The sequence below is a fragment of the Apis mellifera genome, linkage group LG3 (assembly GCF_003254395.2).
Source record: "Apis mellifera strain DH4 linkage group LG3, Amel_HAv3.1, whole genome shotgun sequence".
Taxonomy (NCBI): domain Eukaryota; kingdom Metazoa; phylum Arthropoda; class Insecta; order Hymenoptera; family Apidae; genus Apis; species Apis mellifera.
The window spans coordinates 2,835,518-2,858,665 of record NC_037640.1 but is presented as its reverse complement, the minus strand read 5'-3'; the positions used below and the strand labels follow the sequence as shown (position 1 = coordinate 2,858,665).

The 23,148-nt window shown below is 38.2% G+C and overlaps 1 long non-coding RNA gene across 2 annotated transcripts; it reads left to right on the top strand.

Annotated features, from left to right (window-relative positions):
* Positions 1-730: 730 nt before the first annotated feature.
* On the top strand, positions 731-17,912 carry LOC102654134. 2 transcript variants are annotated; one of them, XR_003304358.1, is made up of 4 exons: positions 731-2,124; positions 2,699-8,169; positions 9,591-11,264; positions 12,710-17,912. It is a non-coding gene; the product is annotated as an uncharacterized LOC102654134 (long non-coding RNA). The 2 variants fall into 2 exon arrangements; XR_003304357.1 differs by lacking the exon at positions 12,710-17,912 and having other exon boundaries at positions 2,738-8,169; positions 9,591-10,023.
* Positions 17,913-23,148: the final 5,236 nt, after the last annotated feature.

Here is a 23,148-nt window from a genome sequence, read left to right as displayed (position 1 = left end):
AGAATGGGTTTTAAAGCTGCAAAAATACTTTTAAAAATATTTTGTATTTTTTTTAAAATCACAGTTACTCTTGATTAATATCATTAAAATGAAAATTATTTTTTCCAAAAGAATTTTGAACTAGTAAAAAAAAATAATTGTGTTACAATATTCATTATAATTTTTTTTTATATCGTTACATATTTATAACCTATAACTACAAGTATATAGTACTATAATAAATTTGCAAATTTTATTGTCAGATATCGTACACATTAATTTCTATTAGAAAATTAATTATAATTAATTATTATAAAATAATAAATTAATTCTATTAAGACAAATTAATTCTATTAAGTTTTGAAATATAACCGAATAGTATTATAATATTCGTAAAAAGTAGTCTTTGATACGTTTAGTTCAAATGGTCAATTTTGTTTATATTACATTAGTTCAAAGGGCAATCATATAAAAATTCAGAAGATATATATTCAGTTAATATATTCGTTACGTCGTAGTTTTTTATTTTTCTATTGTATACATACATGAAATTTTTATATTTAACAAAAATACTTCTATAACATAAATTTATAATAATTACCAACTTAATCTTCTTATTCATATATTTTAAAATTACATAAATTTTCACGATATATCATAATTTTAAAAAAAAATTATTATCTATTTAAAATATCATCAATATATTTTAATATTTTTTATAATTTTTCTATTTAAAAAAATCACTAAACAAGAAGGCATCTATAATATTAATAAAAAATCAACGCTTCAATCTAGCTAATATTATAGAGACAATTAATAATTTTTAATTGTTACATTGATCGATTATTCACATATTTTAAATATTACATAGTTTTTTATTTGTTAAAATTATAATAAAAATATTCTCGCGATACGTTGGTTGAGAACCACTGCTGTAATCTATATTTAAAACGTAATAGTTTTGAATATATAAGAAATTGGACAAAATATTTTTCATATATCATTAAATATTATTTAATACATAGTAGAAAAAAAATTATATTATTTCTATTTTAAAACAAAAATAAAATTTTTTTTTATTTTAAATAAATCAAAAATATATGTCCACTTATATATCACATCGATAAAAAAGTATATAATATATTCTTTGATGTCATAAAATTTTAGTAATTCTAGTTTTGTATATAATTTTTACATATTATCAGATAAAAAATTAAAAATCGTTACTGTATAAGAAAATTGACGAAAGAAATCGTCAATCTTCTCGAATTTCCTACCATCAATATCTCAACATCGATACGACGCATTAGCTCGATTATTCAAGCCACGCCAGGCGCCACGTCGAGTTGCCAGTAGCGACTTCTGAATGCATCTATAGCCGATGGAAACAAAAATCGAGAAGGGTCCTTTTGCCCATGATCCACCCGAAGAAAAAGAACAATAAAGAGGTCACGATCCCGACAGGTACGAAACGAATAGGTATCCCTTTTGGCCGGGTGCCATGACACGTCGAATTTAGGAACACAGCTATTCCTGTGTTGATCCTTTTTTTAAATCCCCCCTGCGACGGACATTCCCTCGCTAAGCCGAGGAGAACAAAGTCCTACATATCTTCGAGAAGTAGGCGCATGTTATCGCCACTTGCATTAACGCGTTGGCGCGAATGGACGCTTGCAAGCTGAGTCAACAGACTACACGACTTGACTAATTCTTTTCCACAAGGTAAAATTTCAGCGTAGTCAGGAACACGCGCTCACACCGTGGGTGGGCGCCCTCTCGCGTTCGTGTTTCGAAATTTCGTTGAATTTGAAATTCTAGTGATTTTTGATCGAAAAAATGTGATATATTCGGAATCGTAATAACCATCGTCAATAAATTAATCAAGATTTGATAATTGATCGATAATTGTTTATTTGGTTCTTATCTTGAAAAGAAATTAGTGAAATTAACATTAGGTAAATTGATTATCTAAGAAGAATCGGTTGAACGCTATGTGTTAATGCCCATTGAAAAATATGCAGAAGAAAATCATATAAAATATGATATAGAATGAAAGATATTGAAGAAAAAGAATTTCTCAAGAGCAGATCCTATCGAGGAACAAATAATCAAAATCCTCTCCATCGTTTTCGTAAATACAGTGAGGTATGCTATTGTTAGGTTAGGTTTATGACGTCAAGTGTTGGACTATCTTAACGAAGGAAAAATTTCGAGTTACGCAAGTGAATGGAAACCATCAATCGTGATAATTGCTCTGATGATTTGCGATACAGAAAATAGATAACGAAAAAATAATTGCAAATAATCATAATTCGATGCACTTATCCAAAAATCGAATCTCTCTTGGATACAATTAGACATTCAAAATTTGAATAGTTTAAATTTCATTTCGCTCGTGAATTGTCCTTGAATTCCTTGTATTTCTATAGCATTTGATCATTATAAAACATTTTTGCGTGCAACTGAAGAGATCAACGAGCTGTCAATAATCATCACGCGTTCTATCTTCGCTCAAATTGTCGTGTCTGGCAGATGCATGTAGTTTCTTTAAATTACGTTCATTAATTGCAATTCCGACTATCTTTGAACATATATAAGTATATATGCGTAAATATATATTTTCCGTGTAAATTTGAGCAAAAATAATGATTTTTAATTTGTAATAAAAATTATATAATTATGAAAATCATTTAATTATTATTTTTGCTTTTAAATAAAGGAATAAACAAGAATTACTAGGGACCGTTTTCTCTCTCAGGAAAAAGAGGTATTTCTTCTGGTCATAGAGCAGATGTACACCAACCAACCGTGAACATTACGATAAATGGTCTATTCTTTGCGAAATGAAAAATCAAACGGGACTTATTCCCCAGGCTCACGACCTTTTGCTGAACAAAACTAAGAAAATAGAGAAGATTTGTGATCTTTTGAAAGAAGATGAATATTGTGTTCCATGAAAAACTTTTCATATAATTTTCTTTGAAAATAATTTTTTGATTAATTTCAATTTTTTTTTATATTTCCAAGATTGATGCATATGTATTTCCTAATCAAAAATCAAAAGATTTTCCACAGTAATTATCAACTCAAGATTATTGACGTTTCCACATCGGATAGTAATCTAATCTTGAATCGTAGGTCAGAATTTGTTGTTTTTCATACGTGTTAATAAACGTGTCAAGATCCACCTTCAAGATCCACCTATTATTATCAAAGCCAGTGTTTCTCAATTATTTTCCCGGTTTTTCCATTAGGTAATCTATAATCTATATTTTTTTCATTTTAATGTGCAATATATCAGAGAATTGATTTAATTTCATTGAATTCTTGCACAATATCAATGAATTAACACTATAAGAAAAAAATTATGGATTAGTTTTTCATTATTTTACAATTTTAAATTAAACAGAATAATTATACTTATAATTTGTCAAATTTATTTGTAAAATAAACTTCATGTTACTTCTTTCATATTAAAATGATAAAAGATGGTCCCCTCGTAATATTAACCATTAAGAGATATAAATATTGACGATGTTTATATATTATGCCATTCGGATGTTATTATTTTGTATCATTATCGATATCGCCGATACAACCATTCGTAATGAAAAAATTGTATGTTTTTTCTTTAATGGCCTTTACTCGCATTGAGTATAAACATAAATAGAAATAGCAGATACTAAATCCAAACAAAACAGTCGGTGTTTAAGTGCATCACTCAATGAATTTTCAAATCTAATTTTCTCCAAAAAAATAGAATCTTGTATTCTACATTTATTTACAAAATTAAAAATTATCATTATTTTTGATTGCATAAATTGTTGAATCTTAAATTTTATATTTTGAGTTCACAGACTTTCTTATCTTATGACATCAATCAAATTTTAACTTAATCACACTCCTATATGAAAATATATGAAGAATATAAATCAAGAATCAACGTGTTTTCCTTTTTTCAAGAATCACATGATCGTTTCGTTTCATGAATTATTCCCGTTTAACCTCTCTTATGACGCAAGAAGCCATATTGTACGCGTACATGATGGAAACGATTCTCGAGGAGAGATTAAGGAACGATCAAAGAAACATTAGAGGATTGGCATAATAAGGAGACAAAGAATGGTTCACGATATCCTGGTGGCGACACAACAGATGCCAGACGGAAGATAGACGTTGGAGAGAAAAAAAAAAGGAAGAAAAAAAAAAATTAAGGATTTCCCGGGGAACACAGGCTGCTATTGTCTCCTGATCTTAACTCGAAAATGATCGGTACCTGATCCCAACTTTCAACCAATCATATCGTCAAGATCTTTCTTTGGTTATTCAGTCGATGTTTTAAATATGTTGCTTTTCATTTTTTTCCACGCGACTTTGAACGAAATTTTAAATATTCACTAAAACAGAAATATAAAAATATTTATAATAATAAGTTAATTTTAATTTTATAGGAAAAGGATAATGAAAAAGAGATATACATACAATTGATTTTGCAGTTATCTTCAAAATTATATTTTATTCTTTGTTTTATATTCAAATTAAATTATTCTTAAGAAAGAAAAACAAGGAATATACATTAAAAGTAATAAAATAAGAAATCGAGAAAATCATATCGTTATTTTGATATTTCAGGAGGTATATAGAAGCATACAAATTTATAAAAAGTTGCATTCTCTCCATTTCGAAGATCAAGCTAAAAAATTCACAAGAACGATTAGATTAATCTGTGCAACCGTGATTCCATGAAACACCCCCAGCGGCTCTACTCGAGGATATTAACGATAATACGGTACCAACTACTCTCTCTCTCTCTTCCTCTCTCTTCCCCCTTCCATCCACTGAATTCCCCATCCTCCTTCTCGCATGACACCCCACGGACCGAACTGCCGGCGTCGGCACGCTTTGATCTCAAAGAACGCGGCGAACAGGTAGAAGAGACCGAGAAAAGGATGGAGAAAGGATGAAAAGGTTGGAGAAGAAAGACGGACGGTCAAAGACGAAGATTCCACGAGGACCAATGAGACCCCGAACCCGACTCTAAACTCGAGAAAATATGTTCCGAGTTTTTAGATTGAGATCCGCCGGAGATAGCCCTTTCCCTTGATCCTTCCACACACACACCCTCTCTCTCTCTCTCTCTATCTATCTGCCTATTTCTCTCTCTGTTTCAAGCTCATCTGGTCCTTGTCGCGCGGCTTACATGGAACGCCGACAAGAGATACCTCTACCCTTTGGCCCCACCGAGGATCTTCGATCTTTCATTTAGATTTGATTTTGGTATTCCACCAGCGAAGCATCTTCGGCTTCAGAGGAAATTTCCGAGATCCCACTCGAATAAATAATTTTCACCTATTAATTTATATAATATTTAGTAAAAAAATGTACATGTTTTTTCTATTTTAACAAATTTAGAAATTATTGTAAGAAAGGATTAATTTAGAAGCATTCAACCAGCATTGATATTCGAATATTTAAATGATTAATTATGCAAGACCAGAATGAGTTAAGTATTCGAACTAATACAACAAATTTTCTTCTTTCAGGTCGTTTAACCAATTACGTAATTTGTCTTCCAAGCAATTCAGATATTCGACATTCCAAGGAATTAATCACTAAGGTAAGAAAGAATTATTTTCCACGCTCCCTTAAAAATTCAATTCCCAAACGGATCAAAGATCCATCTAACCTCTTTGTTAATTTATGGGAGGGTGACGAGCAGAAGGAGACGAGCCTCCAAGTTCACGGACCTCCGAGCAAGAATTTACACGGCACCCGTGTGCGTTTGCGGCGTTCCGACTTTGCGCCGAGGCAATGAAACACGGCATATATAGAACGCGTGGCACTTTGCGTGTGGCTGCCACTACAGAAATACCCTGTGAACGGAGCAGGGTGCAGGGTATCGGTCTCTCGCGAGGACCGAGTATAGGGTCTTCGCAGTCGGCCTTCGCAGCGGGGGTTGAAATTCCCTGGTGGCTCGCCTCGCGGTACCGCGTCGTCTAACGTAGACGTCCTCGGCGCACATTTTTATTCGATCGCGCTGTTGGGGGTTTACCAGTCGGCCGTGGTTCTGCTCTTTTTTTTTTTTCCATCGATACCCGCGCGAGCCTCGAGTGCCGTGAGAGAGGAAGAGTGCCGTGGCCTCTTGTCTTCTCTGCGAAAACCCACGTGAATTCCGTGAAACCCCCGCGGTTACCTTCGATGACCCTCGAGAGCCGCTTCGATCCCCCCTCCCCCCCGTTCGATCGATCTACCAACAAACTTTTGCACGTAAGTGTTTCCTAGCCGATCCTTTCCCACAATTCTCACGAAAGGAATGACCAATCTCTCCCCGTCCAGTCGAAACCAGTCGACAACCTTTGTCTCACGGGGGAGAAGAGAGCTTGGACCACCTAATTCGAGTGCAACCACCGGATCCGTCTACTTATTAAGCAAACTGGAACAACCCATCGTCTGAATGGCGAAAGAACCCTCTTTCTCTAACACCGGATTATTCCTCCGAGCTTTTCTCAAACGCAAGGGGGAGGGCGTTCCCGGCGTCTCGGTCAGGTAGTCGAACCAATTAGAATAATTGTCGTCCCTCGAACGATCTGGAGGATCGCGTCACTCGCACGGAATCCTCGAAATCGAATGGTAGTTGAGTGAGTGGTGTGGAGGGGGCCGCGGTGTGGTGACCTTGCGGGGTAACACGAGAGCGGCGACGAGGACGCCGCTGGGGATGAACGACGTATCCTTCGGTGATTTATCACGTTTCAGGATGGAATATTAATATCGGTATGGCGTGCGCCTCCGGTCCTTTTCCAGGCATCACGATCGTCCACGGCCGCGCACGACGAGCGTAGCGTGTACGTGTGTGTGCACACACACGTCTCTCTGGATCACGATGCACGCGCGCGCGCGCGCGCGCGCGCACACATATAAACCCATAGGTATTACGAACGGGACAGAGGATAGCTACCGGTCACAGCAGGAGAGCACGCCGGGGGTCCTCTACCTCTCCGCCGACTTGAACCTCGCTACCGAGAAAGAAGCGAACTTTCGTTTTATCTTCTCTTTTCTTTTTCCTCCCAGCCTCGCCGGCCTCTTCCTCCTCCGCGGTTTATCCTTTGTTCATCTTCTTCCATTGCGGCTTCTTCCTCGTCTCGCTTCGTGTTTCTTCGGCTCCCTTCGCGGCGACGTGACGGCGCTACTGTCTGCTGATTCGTCGAGCCCGCGCGGTCACGTGACCACTTTATAAAGAACGCGGCACCGCTCACCGCTTCACTTGCCCGCTGCGCTTCCTTTCGCGAGGCTCCTCTGTATCGTTTTCTTCTATCGTTTGTACTCGATGTTGTTTGATATTGCATCGATTATCAAACGTTATTGGATTGTCCATCGAGATATGCCAATTCTTCATGTTTTTAAAATAATTTTGTTTCAACTTTTTTTTTAAATAATCAATTTAATCGATCTTTCTATAGGAATAGTACAAATTTTATTTTGAAAAATTGAAAAAACTGAAGAAATAATTAATAAGCACAGATCTCTTTGGGCTTGAAAAATACAAAACAATTGGTAACATTGGTAACAAGGAAAAAATTTTCCTTTTAAATTTTCATGAATTAATTGATGTTGTAGTAGTCTGTATAGTATATTGGTAGTCTGATCAGATTCGAGCAATTAGTATACTCCTTTCACATCCAAGCAAATGCCAGACAAAGATTTGAATCATTATAAATGATTAACGATTAAAGACATGTTATTCATTTCTGTATTCGTTACATTTTATTCTTAATTTTTAGAAGATTTATTGAAGGAATGATACAAGAGAAATTTTCCAATTGTAAATTGTTTGAAGATCATTCAACCATATAAGAATTATCAAGAATTATCAATTATTATCAATGTTTTTATCTAACAATTTCATGTTTTCGAGTTCTGCCACCCAGCGAAGAGGAATCGTAAAAGCAACAACGTGATTGCGCCGTATCTTATCGCTTTCTCTAAATTCAGCAAAGATTACCACCACGTAATTGCGTCGATTGAAAGATAAGAGAACTTTATTTTTTTCAAAACGATATTTTTTTCTGTTGACTTATGATGATGGAATACGTGATAACAAGTTGAGTAAAGCTCCGTTGGATTCCACTCAATACCTGATGCAAACATCGTTATGCAGTGGACATGAATCCGTGAGAAAAACAAATTATTTAAGTATGTGCAGAAGTTTTAGTATAATTATTTTTAAATTCAAAATCTTTTAAAGCTTTTCACTATTAATGCAATCTTAAAAAAACAAATAGAGAGCAAAACGATTGATAAAAAAAATTTTACATATTCCAACAAATAAAAAATAAAATGTCATCAATTTTTTTTATTTTTGATAAGTTGTCTTCTATGCTACTCTTGTTGACTCTTTTTTAAAAATAATTTTGAATTGCTCAACAAATTATCTTTTCAAACTCTTTTCGAAAATTAGAGATTAATAAATTTGGAAATATTAAAATTCCATCGCACACGAAAGAGAGAATTGCAATTAAACGATTATGAATAATTTGGGCAATAAAATTTGGAAGAAAAATCATAAGCTTGTCGAGAATTCGACAAGTCATTCTGGTACACAATAACGCTAAATTGCAAGTTGCTTCAATTATGTACATAATTCAGCAAACTTGAGCTCGGAAGTTCTTAACACCGTAAACGGTGTTAGTATCAACAACTTATCATATATTCAAACTGATAAAATATTTATTAACCATTCACATATAACACATATAACATATATATATGATATGATGAAAGTGATATAATTTTCTTACTTTTAAAGCAGTCATTTTTTCATTTTATTTTTTATTTCATATTTCAATTTAAACATTCAATCAAATTTTCAATAGAATTTTCCCAATTATTATTCTTTCCTATGTTGCAAAATTCTCGATTGAATATATTTTTATCACAAACTGACAATCGTTTCGTTTCTCTAATAGACCCTTTTGATTTTATATCAATAATAAAAAACACTTTTAAAGATCCACACACAAATTCAAGAGCCTCTTCTTGAACCGCATCTTCTGAAACTAACTTTCTGATTAGTCACTGGGGCTGACCTTTGCTGGAGCAAGTTTTTACGGTGGAACGAGTCCTTCAACCGTAAATCATCGTTCTTCACACAATAATGTAAATAGAATCGATCCAATTCGATCAGATTCGTTGAACTTTAACTTCAATTTCTTCTTAGCCAGATAAGAAGATGGACGCGAGAAAGCTTTCAAACGTTATGCTTTAATTCTTTTTTATCGCGCACACTCCATTTGAACTTCTCAGAAATCTCGTTGACCTTTCCAGATCTCAGGTTATTACGAGAGATCGCGAAGAAATTGTGGGTGACGTTCAACTATCTCGACCCTTTATAGACGTTCTCACGCGCGATGCCGCGCCGATTTTTCGTTAAATATCGCGCGTGAACAATAATTAGTCAGCTCTTCTCAACCTCATAGCTTCGAGAATATTTTTGAATTCTCTGTGGAGAGCAATGATCAACTTTCCTCGATTGTGAAAATAGATTTGAAAATTTCCTCCTCCATTTCTCGTGAATTGGCATTAGATTAGATTATAAATTTTCTTTATGATTACAGGAAGTGAAAATGGATAAATACTCTCGAATATTTTGTTTGGATATTAAAAGAGTTTTAAAAACTTTTTATTAATGGAAAATAGGGAGTTTTATTCTCAATTCTGATTGATCGAAAGACTTGGAGCTTTGTTGTCAAGATTGCAAAAATATCACGATGCTATACGTGACGAATATAGATCGATTCGACGCACGATCGGAATGTGTCACGATCAATAAACTCAATTAAGAGGAGGCGAAGAAGATCGATGCCTCCAAGTCACGTGGAGAGCACAAGTATCGAGAGGTAGAATTCGAAGAGCGATGTATCATAGACTTTATGTTTGCTTAAAAATTGGCAAAAATCGAAAGATATTTCGTACGATAAGGAATCTGACAGAGATTTTTCGATTGTTTGAAAATTAATTCCACGAGCCATTCTCTAAATTGAATATTATCATTTTTCATTCAACAGATACACACAGATAAGAGATATCTTTATTTCCGTCACATTGTCGCCTCACTCTGCCTCCATCTAGCTTCATCCAACGAAAACTTCCAACTTAATAAATAATCCTCGTTCAAAACTTCTCTCTTATCTATTATATTTACACAATTTGCCCTCCAGAATTAATTTTTCCCAAAAATATCTCACGAACGTCAATCATCCTCCACATTCAATATATATATATCAATATAAAAAAAATTAAATTTTCTTCGTAATTAAATTTCTTTCTCTCTCGTTACGCAACAAGGAAAGATGCTTCGCGCGCAACATAGAGGGCTCCACCGTCCACAAGAAGAAGAAGAAGAAGAATAAGAAGAAGCCCCCGCGGCGGGAGGTTTTAATCTTCAATTCCGAAAATCAACGTAATGTATTCCTCCCCTCGGCCTGTTCCCGACTTAGAACAGGAGGGGGAAGCAGAGGAGGGGGGACGAGCGCAACCTGTAATTTCAACGCGAGCGGACTAAGTCGTCTGGTAATATGGGAACCCAGAGCTGGTATAACGGCTCATTTCCATAATTCGTTCTTTAAGCATCATTTTTAATAGGCCCCTGGCGCCGAGCCGAGAAGGCTTTCACTTCTCCCTCCAGCCGTGTCTCCCCCTCCTCTCCGCAAACCACAGATTCGTCGGCCGCTAAAGACCCCCACGGTGACTTCCTTCACTTCAATTTCCGTCGCCCTTTATTCCCGTTGACCTCGATGACATCTTCATTCCCTGCTTGTTTCGCAGGCACCGCACCTTCACTAGGAAGTAGTAAAAGATTCTCTGGCGTCGTAACGATGCGATCGGTTAACGGTGCCTCGCCGACGATACGTTTCCTCGCCATTTCCAGCCTTTCCAATCGCTTCGAATCGACCCAATGGAAATTAAACGATCCATCAATTGTTGGATAATCGAAGGAAATATTTATAAGATGTACTCCGTTGAAATGCTCCAAATTATTAAATGTTTATATATTTCCTAGTAGAGTATTTTAGAGAATTATCGTGAGGTTGGCGATCCGGGGGAGGGCGAAAGTTTTACCTTGTCCGAGGGAACCTGATGGGACCCCTTGGATGGTTCACGAGGTCAAAAATAAACAGGCGAAGTTTTACTTTCCTCAAACACGTTTCGTGAAGGCCCCTCCCCTCAGTGGCGTGGATGGCACATCGAGCAACGGAACGTCCTTCGGAACGTTTCTCGATTTCTGGAAGGTATGCAACCACGGGATATATAGGAAGGAAAATATTCGCCAACTTTCGCGAGAAATACCTAAAATTTTTCCGAGATTTAGAATTTTTAATGTCGTGTGATAGTGAATTCAATCGAATGAAGTTCAAAAATATGTATTTATATCGCATAGAAGTGTTTCAAAATCATTTTTAAATTAATTATACGCTCTCTTAATCTTCGACTTTGACAAACTACTCTAACAATATTTCCAATACTTTCCGTTACGGTTGTTCAAAGTGTCTATACCACTGTACTTGGGGGTCGTTAACGACGAGGATGAATTAATGGCATCCCCCTCGATCCGATGTTTCCGAGAATCTTTCTCCTCCCTGATCGAAGACTATACGCACGGTTTGGCGATCTCCCGAAGGGTCTTTAATCTCGCTGCTCAACCCGCCCCCCCGAGACCTGACAATTAATCACGAATTTCACACCACGATTCGAGCGTGGGGGAAAGAAAGATTCTTGGAGAGGAGGGGGGACCCATCCAATGAATAGAACACGCATCGCAAGAGAGAGAGAGAAAGAGAGGAGGAGGAGGAGACGTTAGGAGACGTGGAACAGAAACCGTGGAAGAAGTTCGGTGTCGGTGAGACGAATCGTTAAACTGGGCTGCATTGACAAATGATTCGAACGGTTCGTGGCCGGAGAAACCGTGAGGGACCTCCCACATCGCGCGTGCACACGCCTCGCCCTCCCTTTCTGTGGTTCCTCCTTCCCTCTTTCTCCTCTTTTCTTTCCGCTATTCAAGGTTACGGACGCGTCCCCGGATGACACGGTCCTCTCGGATTAAAAATAGCATCGCGAGGACCAACTCGGACTCGAGAAACTTTCGCTACTTCCCTTTTAGGGCCATTTTTTTATTTTCTTTTTTTTTTTTTGTGCACGTGTTTGGGATCTTGGACTCACTTTTCTGGAGACAGTAGTGTAAATAATAATACGAATAATGGAAAAAAGAATGGGAGTAATGGTTAAATAAGATAATTTAAAATCAATTTTCTAATTCTATGAATAATAACTACGAATTCTCGTATTTATTGGAATTAGAATTTCTCTTGAAAAAGAAAATATTTAATCTCGTTAATGGAGTTTTATATTCCAATAGGTTATCCATAATATTCTTATCTCTTACTTAATTATCTGCTATCAGTAACGCGAGACAAATTAAAATGACCCTTACGATCTTTTCAAAAATTACGTTCATACATTTTCACTTATTTATTATTAATCTTGAAAATATTGAGCAATAAAAGAACGTATATGAATATCAATTTCTCGAAGAAAGTTGCAATCAATCTCAATTACATTACAATAAAAAATACATAACATCATTGCAATTTGACGATAATGCCTTAAAATCTCCAACACGAGTTAACGACAGTTAAGGGTTGAAAAATTGCAACGATCCCTTTCGAATCGTTCTCAGGGGGGCGTGTTGGAGAGAAGTGTGGAGCAGTGTGGACCATAGGGGGTCGGCTCCTCTTACCAAGCCATCCCCCTCGTTACAAGCATAGAGCTTGGTGGACGCTTGTGGCGATTCACGTGGGACGGCGCGATGCAAGACACCGTGGCATACCACACACAACGCGACACCTCGGCTCCTCGGAGTTGACCGAGGACTCCACGAGGACCACACACGAAGGATCGCCCTTCCCCGCAGCTTTTTCTCTCTCTTCCGTCCACGCTCGCTCTCCCCCCGCTGCTTCCTTCTTTCGCGCGAAACTTGAAGGAAAAAGAGGAAAGAAAAAAGGGAAGAAGAAGAAAAAGAGGAGAGAAAAAGCCAGCAGCGGCAGCAGCAGGATGGAGGGAGAAGGATGGAGAAAAGGGAGGGAGGAGGAGGAGATCGTCTGAAAACCGAGAGGAGTCACTTAACCACTTTGCCATTAAACGCAACCGGGAAGTAGAAGTATAAAGGCGCGATACGCTCGCGAGCCGGCTCGTTACGAAATCGCTCTTGTGACATTGGCCTGCGACCGGAAGCGAGGATCTTCTTTTTTTTTCTTTTCAGAAAAAAATTAATTAAGATCGCTAAAGAGGGTTGCTTGTTTTGTTGCTTAAAAACACTTGATCATTTCTCGATTGATTTTTGAAGAATAGAAGAATGGAAAATTCAATATATGTATTTGGAAATTGAATTAATTTTTTCATATTTCTTTTTTTCATAACGAAAGAGAGTTGCTTGTTTCGTTGCTTGAAAACACTTGATCATTTCTCGATTGATTTTTGAAGAATAGAAGAATGGAAAATTCAATATATGTATTTGGAAATTGAATTAATTTTTTCATATTTCTTTTTTTCATAACGAAAGAGAGTTGCTTGTTTCGTTGCTTGAAAACACTTGATCATTTCTCGATTGATTTTTGAAGAATGGAAGAATGGAAGATTCAATATATGTATTTGAAAATTGAATTAATTTTTTCATAAATATAAATAGTTGATGCAATAGAAAAATACAAGTCACTTCTTGTTATTTAATTATTAATTTGTGTCGAGAAAAAGCAAGTCCTTTTGAATTTGGGAATAATTCCAATTTGAGAAATAATTCTATTTAAAACTGAATCGATCTTTTCTCAATGCTCTTGATTTCGAATTTCGTGATTCTCGACTCACGAAGGAGGAAGGGTTAAACACGGGGAGATTCGAGAAAAGAAGGTTTGGCCGATTCGAGCCGGGTCAAGCGATCCACTAATTCTCTTAACAGATGGTACGCGTAACCCGTTGCACGCACAGCATCTCTCAACACTCGACATCTTCTCGAGGCCCGTGGGGCCGTGGCTCGTGAAACTTTTCTTCGAATCGCGATTCCTAAATACCCGTGCTGGCAAAACACTGGGCCGGATAAATGGAGTTTCAATTTTCAACATCCATCACGAGAAGGAAGAAGGGACGATGGTGTTCCTTCGAAGAGCGGAAAATCGAACAATATATTGTATGATCGTAAGCTTTTCTTCGAACAATTCCTAAATACCACGATATTGGCAAAACAGTGTCGATAGGTGGTAGGGAATTGGAATGCAAGAGTATAAGAATCAAGGGGACAAGGAGAAGAAGAAGAAGAAGTGGAAGAAGAGGCTGAAAGGCTGAGAAGAGATTTATGCGGGTTGAAAAGGTCGCCAGCTAGCAGAGGCTTTCCCGATGGGGGGTTTCCCGCATTGTTGCTAATTGCACGTCTCCGTGGTTGAAACGCCGTCCTGGTGGTCCATTATTCGACGAGACTATGGAGAGAGGTTTGGCAGGCGTAGACGAGACATTCGCTATCATCTACACCACCAAGGTCACTCGTAAACACAATGGGGCTTTTCTCTCGGCATGGAACTCGTTTTTGCGGGATCTGGAAAATGGGTAAGGTCGAAAATGTGGAAGGAAAACACGTTATTGTTCGATTTACGGTATTCCATTTTATACCGAACCATTATACCCGGCAGGTATGTATACATAAAGCAGTTTTATCGCGATGATAATTTGGTTTGAAAAATTTAGCATGGATTTTGTTCCTTTTTGCTCCATTAAGTCGTCCTGCAAATTGTTATCTTATTATTGTATTGAAAAGTCATTGTAATCTTCACATAAATCAAGATCTTAACGCCTACTTTATCTTGTATCTTATGTTCATTTCAAAAATTTCATTTCAACAATTCTTGTATCTTATCAATCATCAGGAAAGCGATAGATTATTAATAATATCTATCCAATAGATTAATGGTTATTTATTCTAAGAAATGAAGTTTTTAAAAAATAATTAAATATTTCCAATACAAAGTCACTTTTCCAATTACTTTTTCAGCTAAAAATTAACAACAAATTAGATGAAATCATATATCGACAACATACAACGATAACAACCGTGCGTTGAAAGAAGATTAGAAGATTTGCCAATGCGAATTGAAATCTCTTCATCGATTTGTTGCTAAAATACAGGAAACGGGAAGGTCGTAATTGGAACTAAACTCATTGTCCGTCTGGCCCACGAAGGCCACCGCATTTAAGTATAGATCAATGCACAGACGACTCGCAAAAAAGTTGCTGGAACGCAGGATGCGCCGAGTGCAATCAAAGTTACGAATCCGGCCAGTGGAGCTACAATGATACGATTCGAATGGCGAATTTTATTAACCGATTCCGGAATGGGGAGAGAAACCGACAAAAAGAAAATATCGTTGGAACACGAACAATGCAGAACAAAGATATATATATGTATATATGCACGCGGATTGCGCAGGTGGAACGAGAGAGGCCATCGACATCGATGACTCAATAATTCAAAATTCACCTCGATAATTATTCTGCGACGATTTTTCCAATTTAAAGGAAGATTTCGATGCAATACTTACATTCTCTCTCTCTCTCTTTCTTCATCCAAGAATTAAATTTTAATTGAATCAAACTCGATATCCAAAAAAATATGCTTGATCGAGATTTCGAAAGTTTTAAAAATTCAGACTCATTTCCAAGACGTATCTCTGGAAAAGGAGAAACAAGGTATACGCGTAGGCAGCACCCTCCCCACTTTTCCCCACCTCTCCCCCATTATTAAAACGGGGGAAGACCGCGAGCAGGATCCCCGATGCTGCTCCCCTGACAAAAGGAAACCGTTAAAAAGCATCGTCACTCGGCTCACGAATTCTGAGCGCAGCACCGGTTACTCACAAGTTGGTGGATTCCCACGTGGGACGTCGAAGGATGCGGGCCGAAAATATGCAAATTTATATTCGTATCCCGGGACACGATTCCTCATCCTGCTTGACTGGCTGCCCGGTTTACTCACTTGCACGAACCACCACCACCACCAACCTTCCTTGTCTCTCTCTTTCTCTCTCTCTCTTTCCAGTCATTACCATACGTGACCATAAATGAAACCTGTCTCCTCTATTCCCCCGTAACAATGGAACAATCACGGTGAGGCACAAAAGGGGGGAGGGGGACACAGCGCCTATGCTATCCTCTACGTGGACATACATATGCATCTTCTCTGCCTGGGGCCAAGTTTTCTTCGATTCCCATCCACGTGCCCCGTTATATCCTTCCCCGGGAGGAGAGGAAAGGAGAGGAGAGGAGAAATTCACTGGCAACGGTCCTGCGACAGGATACCGGTTCATCCTGTATCCCGTGCCGGGACGATTCGTCCTGCGACCAGGACACGTGAAACGTCCTTTTGTCTAGGCTGAGAGATTAAGCCGCGTGAAACTGACTCCAGAAAGGACGGATATAACGGTTTGTAAGGGGGCTAACTTCTTGGACGATCGCTTTCTTCTGTGAAAAATATCTCTCTCTCTCTCTCTCTCTCTTTCTTCTTGTTAACGGTCAAGGGGACGGTTTATCAAGGACCAGTTGGAAAAGTACGTTGAGCCATATTTTTTGATGGACGTTTCTTTTTTCTTAAGGATAAACGAGCAACGGATGAGAGAATAAATTTATCAAGAATACAGAGAGGGAAAAAGATAGGATAAAATTGGATATAAGCAACGTTTGGTGAATTAATATAAAGATGGAGGACAAAGGATATTTTCCACTCTATCTAAATCTAATTTCCACATATTGTCCATATACGTATCTTAAAGTTACAAGGAGCAATAACACGCCTACGTCGTCATCACAGTGATGGAAAGTTCCTAGGTCCTTTTTTCACTCTGTTCAACGACATCTCCCCTTTCGAGAATTTATCTTCAGGGACGATATCTCTACCTACGCAACCTACCTACGATCGCGAGCGTGTTCTCACGTGTTCACAGAGCGTGCAGGTGTCGAAACCGAGATAATTCTCGAACCGGTGGCTTCCGGTGCACGCGGAAAACGTACGTTACATCCTGAACCCCGCCTAGTAGTTTTCCTCGATCTCGATCCACAGAATACGCGAGATCCAGCGCACACTCCCACACGCACGCACGCACGCACGCACCTTTCCACAGGCCGAATTTTACGCAATCCCATTGGGGATCCCTTGGGCGTATTGTTGCATCCATGCACCGAATCGGGCTCCTCCGTACCTGACCTGGAGATAATCCCATCCTGGGGAGTATTGGGGGCATTGGAACCTGGCTACCTCTCCCCCTTCCCCCCCACGGACTCGAAAATACCCTTACTATAGGGGTCCACCCATCTTTCTCCACGGCGCATCACACAGATTTCTCCTCCTTTCATATTTCTCTTCCGTGCGTTATTGTCGCGGCAAAATCTCGCCGCGGTGACCTTTGTCACCCCCTATTTTTCTCGCGACAACGAAGAAGGAGGGATTGGAAGATCGTCGTTCTTATTGAATTTCTGGGGAATATATGGGGTATTGGGTTCAGGTATTGGACGGAAAGAGAGCGGCTGTTTTGGAATTTTGGTTAAACGAAAAAAAGATTTAAAAAACGAACGATCGTGTGTATAACGAAATATTGATAAGGATTGTTTAAAAATTGTTTTTAATGGAATCGTGTATTTTTTTCATATATTTTCTGCCACCTAACGATATTGATGTCGCACGAAACGATGCACGTGACCATTCATCAATCATAATAAAATAATAATATCGAGAAGATAATTTTACAACAGCTGTATAAAAAAAACTTTTAGTCCCTAGTGGAGGACTTCTCTGAAGATAAAATTATTATATTCTAAAGTATAATCGTCAAAAATAAATTAAAAATTTTACGATTCCTTTGAAACCAAATTCTTTTACTTTTACTTTTTTATCTTTTTCTTTTTTTTTTTTTTCTCTCAAACGACTGGAAAAACTCGCAACTAAAAACGGTCTTTCTAGATGATTAATACGCGGATAAGATTTTGAATTGCGATCAAAAGCGTAGGCGCAACAGGCTGCGGAGATCTGTCCGCGTGGGTCTTTCCATCTTTGGTCTCGGTCGTTATCTCGAGAAACGAGCGAGGTGAAGGATAGAGGCGTGCTCCTTGTCAATCTTCATTAATTAAAGCAAGGACAAGTCCGACTTCCAAAAATTCACTTTTCAAAGTGGACTTTTAAAATCTAATCTCAGATCGGACCAACCGATGTTCTCTATCACGATCAATGATTTTTCCCTCGTTCTTTTTTTCGATATAAATCGTAGCAATCTGCACTATTAATTATTTATTTAGTTATTATTAATACATCTATTAGTAAATGTGAATTTTTTATAAGTGTCAAGTTTGTGCGAACGTGAAATCATTGATCACATCGAATGATTGTAGAGACACAATGGTTCAACTTTTAAAAGTTTTATTATAAAATTAAAAATTAAATAATATAGACAAATTGATATAATACACGAATAATAAATATTGATATTTATTATTCATTTTATCGAGTTGCTGAAATAAAACTCGATCGCCTATCGGTATACATACCCGATTCTATCAATTGTATTTGTGTCTATATATATAGTTAAACATGATAACGACGATCACTAAAACATCTATACTCGTCGTTAAGATAGAAGGGACTGCACCGACAAAACGAAATTCCAAGAATCGCCACGAAAAATTTAGAGGTTGTTCAACAGAGCGACACCTTTGCCAAAGTTTTTATTTGTCGGCAGTAAATCAAGTTCCAAGAATTTGCTCGTCTTTCCGCGGTGGAAGGCGAGCAGGTATTATAATTTGCACGTCTCCGGTCGATTTTTGCGAGTTCCGTAAACATTTAACAGCGGAATCCCCCTTCGGGTGCTCAAGAGTTTAGGAAACTGGTTTCAAAGATTCTTCGAAGCTGTCATTTCGTTCCCCCCCTTTTGGGAGATCGATAGCTTATACCGAAAATTCGATCGTGATAAATCTGTGAATCATTTTCAGAATGTCGGACGACGAAAAAGAAAAAAGAAAAAAAAGAGGATCAGAAACGACAGCCACGAAAAGTTTTTATCAATCTCGAGCTGAGAAACTTGGTAATTGTTATCATATATTTTATTGTTATAATTTATATTTCTTTGTCGTCAGATAGTAAAATTGATATGTTACCTTTTCGACAAAGTTGAAATATATTTTTTCACGTGTATTTAAATATAATATCTGTTATATAATATTTTGATTGTAAATTTTTATCTAATTAAATTTAAAACCTATTCTAAAAAGAAAATGTAATATATTTTACTATTTGTTAATAGATTGTTTAAAACAGATTATAATCGTATGACAATTAAATTGACAATTATAATGAACTTGACTAAATCTGATATCAAGATTTACTTGAAAATACTATTATCATTAAAATTTTACAAAAGATCTGGTTGTCTTATTTATTATTAGTATATAACCTAAATTGGTAACTTGTGAATTTATTTATATTAATCGATAAATTATTTCACAAAAATTTCCACAAATGAAAATACATGCTTTTTGCGAAATGACTGAATAACCTATCAATAAATTTAAACGATAATTTAATTGTCAAATATAGTAGACTTGAAATCTCCGCATTTTTGTATCAAATAATCGTAAAAATATTTATATAAATATAATAAATATATATGAATCGAAGTAATGGACAAAGTTTCATCAGCTCGAGAGATCACTGAGAATAGCAAGATAATCGAAAAACTCACCAATAATAACTCGTACCGGTCTGATGGTATTCCCTTGACACATAGAAATCTCTGAATGACCAAAATGGCGAGAAAAATCCTCAGATAGAATCTTTTGTGTAATAAACAATCGACTGTATGGCACGTTGGTATATCCGGCCAGGTAGCAGACAGCAAACACCAAGGTAGACGTTCGAGGCACCACGTGCTCGTCCGGATACACGTTCTAAAGTTCTAATCGGCGACGTCCAGACGAGGTTATGCTGGTTCGCGTGCTCGTCAACTTTTTCACGATTCTCTGGTAACGGCAATTTCACGCTCTCGTCGAAGACACGTGCGCGTACGAAGCGACCGAGGCGGCGATGAAATACGCAGCGACGATCGGTGGGATAAAAAGGACAACGATAATGACAACTGGCGGAAAGAGGAAGGAAGAATGTGAAAGAAGAGATGGAGGAGGGAAGAAAAAAAAAGGAAGAAAAGGAGGAAAAGAAGAGGAAAGAGGAGAAGAAGAAGAGGAACGCAACGAGTGAGTCACGAAAAGTCCAAGTCTGAATCGAACCGCCAGTTTCCAAGGATGCTCGGTTCGAACTGAGAGCACCAAGAGGTTCCTCACGAGTCCCTGCCTCGGGTGTGGGTTTTCGGTTCGTTTTTCCCGTTTTTTCCCTCCGTCTCTGTCTTCCTCCAATGTCGATCTCTCTCTCTACGTGGGTTCTTGTGGCTCGTAGCCCTCTCTCTTTCTCTCTCTCTCTCCCCCGATCTCGATCTCACTTTTTCCTGCCAGTTTCATCCTTGTCTCTCCCGTCAGGGCCGACGATGGTGCGGCGTTTGTGGGCCCCCAGGGCCCCTGGGAGGCGGTCGCCGTGGTATCTGGAGTGGGGAGACCCCTAACCTAACTTAACCCGGACCAAACAGCCCCCACTACCTCACACCCTCAACCCTTATCCCCTCTCTACCCAGCCACTACGTGTCTCTTCTACCTCGATCCCTCTCTTTCTCGTCTTCGTCTTTCTCCTTCTTCTCCCTCGTATTCTTCTCCCTCCGCTTGTGCTTCTCGCTTATGGCTCTCTTTCCCTCTTTCGACCGCTTTAGATCCCAACGAAGGAACCGAGGCGTTTTCTACGTGTGTCGCGTGTACCGATCGCGATCGTGTCTCGGTTTGTCGATGCGCGATGCAGCTGCGACAGGAATACCTCGATCGTCCCTTTTTCTTCGTTCCTCTTCCTCTTTGTCTCTTTCCCTCTTCACCTCCCGAATGAATCATTTATCAGGCAAGCCATTTTTCGTGACCTGGATGCGTCGTGGCAAGAACGTGGTAATTACGTGCAATTAATAGAAACGCGTGATTAAAATGCAGCGATTGCGGAAACGAGGCATTGATTACGACTCGATCAACGTCTACCGCGATACGACGAAGTCGCCGACAGCGATGCAGACAGGAAGGGAACATTGGAAGGGATCGATCAAGTTCGCCGAATCTATTTACATGAATACCAGATTCGCTGTCGCGGACCTACCGCCGCGGCGTGATCACGAATCGATCGCTGTCGATCCACTCTCTCTCTAAACATCGGAACGTTCGCTTGTCGTCCTCGAGGGGGCAGCCGGCGCTCGCGTCGCCTTTAATTCGGACCAATCGATTGGACGAAAAAACAAGTGAGCATTGTCGGGAAACGAAATGGAGAGAGAGAGAGAGAGAGAGGAGAAGAGAGAAAGGAGTTGGTTGCGGATTCGTGGCGAAAGAGTTATTGCGGTTACGTTCTTTTTCGAACGCGGTAGTAATATATTCGTACGGGAGCTTCGGTGTTGCTCACGCACACGGAGATCCGCTCTGGCTGTCTGCTTGTCGGGAAGAGGCGGTGGATGGGAAAAAGAGAGAGAAGGAGAGGAAGGAGGAACAAGAAAGCTCCGAGGAGACTCCCACAGGACAACCCACACGATCGAAAGGAAGGGACACATTGGGTTCTCGCGTTTGAACGCATCCGTGTGTGCATTCGTTCCCTCGGTTAGCGAATACGACGCGCTGCGTGGATCGCGCACGCGATACGTAACGGAATCGGTGAGAATTTTATTCCGTCATTGAACAACAGATCGACGCTTTGTATACGCTAAAAAGATTATTTGAAAGATCGATTGATCTGTCGCCGATTCGCTGAAAGAGTAAGAAAAAGATTGTCGAGAAAAATAGACAAAGAAATTGTAGGATTGAACAAATTTTATCGATGGAAATGAACTATTTTCAATATCGAGAAATTATATGAAGAGATTAAAAGGTAATCTATAGTATTTTGTAATAAGTTTAGAATCGGTCACGAACATTGTAGCTGCTGGACATATGAAATTTTAGTCTAATGTATTTTATTTTTGCTGAGAATGATGAATATGAATAGTTATAATGATTAGCGAAAAACAAAGAGGGATTAGAAACTCAAGTATTTAAAGAAATTTATGCATTATTTCAATGTGACATAACTCCTTTGAATCCAAAGAGAGTTCTCTTTCAATGGTGAAGATGATTTCCAAGAGATATATAGATATTTTTACATCAGAAGCATCAAGAAAAAATATCAATTTTCTATAGAATAGAATTAAAAAATAATTTTTAACTGATTGCTAAATTTCTATTAATGAGCCATTTATCTTACTGTAAATCTAGATATCTTTTCATCGCATCGATAAAAGCTCAAAAGCCATTAAACCATTACAATTTTCTAGACACGTACCACTATTATCGAGGTTCTATGTATAACTTTATTCAGGTTTGAATAGACAAGTCGTGCGCCACGTAATGTAGACAGTTGCATCGTAGATAGAAAATCATCCTAATATACCCTGGGAAGACGTAGGCAGACCTGCCCCCTGCTTCGACGCATTTCACTATTCGTAGTGCGTGTAACGCGTGTGCTCGACCAAGTGTGCGTAAGCGCTACTGTGCACGCACACTGCTACATGTGTATACATCCAGCTCGGTCCTGTACACGCGCTCGTGTGTGCTTTCATTCGCGTTGCATTCGCCGCGCGAGATTTAAGGTAGCTTGAAAGATTTGCTGGCCGAGTTTAAATTTAAATCGACTTTAATTTGCTGCGCAGAAAATCGTGCTTGTCCGCCGTTCTTATCCACATAAACTTAGTTGCCACTCTTTTCTGGGATGATAAAACATTAGATTTCTTAACGCAATGATTTTTCTTTCAAATTAATTTCTTCAAATATATTGGATTTATTAGTATTTCCTTAAATATTGGTGTCGAAAACAGTCTTTAAATACTTGAATTATTATATTCTCCTATAAAAAAATAAATTTTATTAATTCTAATCTCATAAGAATTTGAGTTTAAAACTAATTAATCTAATATTAATATTCCATTTTTGTTT